Consider the following 1,056-nt stretch of genomic DNA (forward strand, 5'->3'; position numbering starts at 1 on the left):
AAAAAATGAGGCAGTTTTTGTTCTATTTTGTTTATATCAAGACAGAAAAAGTCTTTCTTTGAGTATAAGCAGAATCCATGTCCTTCTAAATAAGGCTTCCTGAGGGTTTTAGAGGGGAGGGGGGTGGTGTGGGTGAGCTGGGTGATGGGTATTAAGGAGTGCACGTACTCATGGAGCATGGGGTGCTATACACAAACAGTGAATCATGGAGCACTACCTCACAAACTGATGAGGTACTGTATGGTGACTAACATAACATAATAAATAAAATTTAAAAATAAATAAATAAATAAATAAATAAATAAATAAATAAGGCTTTCCTCTGTCAATCTCTATCCTAGCCTGTGCTGTGAAAGAAAGGAAAAATACAAATTTGATCTTTAACAGAGTACTTTTCTGGTGGGGCACCCTGGTTTGTCAAGAAAGAAGAAACTGGCTTTTACTATTTTAAAAAATTGTTAAATAGGGCTGCCTGGGTGGCTCAGTCAGTTAAGCATCTGCCTTCAGCTCAGGTCATGATCTCGGGATTATGGCATCGAGTCCCACCTCGGGCTCCGTGCTCAGTGGGGAACCTGCTTCTCCCTCTCCCTCTACCCGCGCCCACCCCCTTCATGCTCTCTCTCTCAAATAAATAAAATCTTGTAAAAAAAATAAGTAAAATAAAATTGTGGCAAAAAGTACATAACAAAAAATATGGACTGCATCATAAATGATGTCATTCTCACACAGGGGTCATACTAATCTTCTCTATACAGCTCCAATTTTAACACAGGCATGCCAAAGTGAGCACCATATGTAAAGACCTCTTGTGTATCTGGTGTTTTTTTTGTTTTTGCCTGGCATAATGTTTTTGTTATTCACTCCTATTATTGCATGTTCAAGATATTTTAAATCTATTTTTAAAGAAAATTATGTTTCTAGACTGGATAATTTTTTTTAACATCACTATTCATATATTAAAAAGTTAAATAGGAGCGCCTGGGTGGCTCCGTCAGTTAAGTGTCCAACTCTTGATTTTGGTTCAGATCATGATCTCAGGGTTGTGAGATTGAGCCC

General features: G+C 37.7%; 1 pseudogene; it reads right to left on the reverse strand.

Moving 5' to 3' along the window:
- Positions 1-687: 687 nt before the first annotated feature.
- On the reverse strand, positions 688-788 carry LOC118008319 (annotated as a pseudogene).
- Between the last annotated feature and the right edge of the window lie 268 nt (positions 789-1,056).

Source organism: Mirounga leonina, unplaced genomic scaffold (genome assembly GCF_011800145.1).
Source record: "Mirounga leonina isolate KUSES-001 unplaced genomic scaffold, KU_Mleo_1.0 Mir_125, whole genome shotgun sequence".
Taxonomy (NCBI): Eukaryota; Metazoa; Chordata; class Mammalia; order Carnivora; family Phocidae; genus Mirounga; species Mirounga leonina.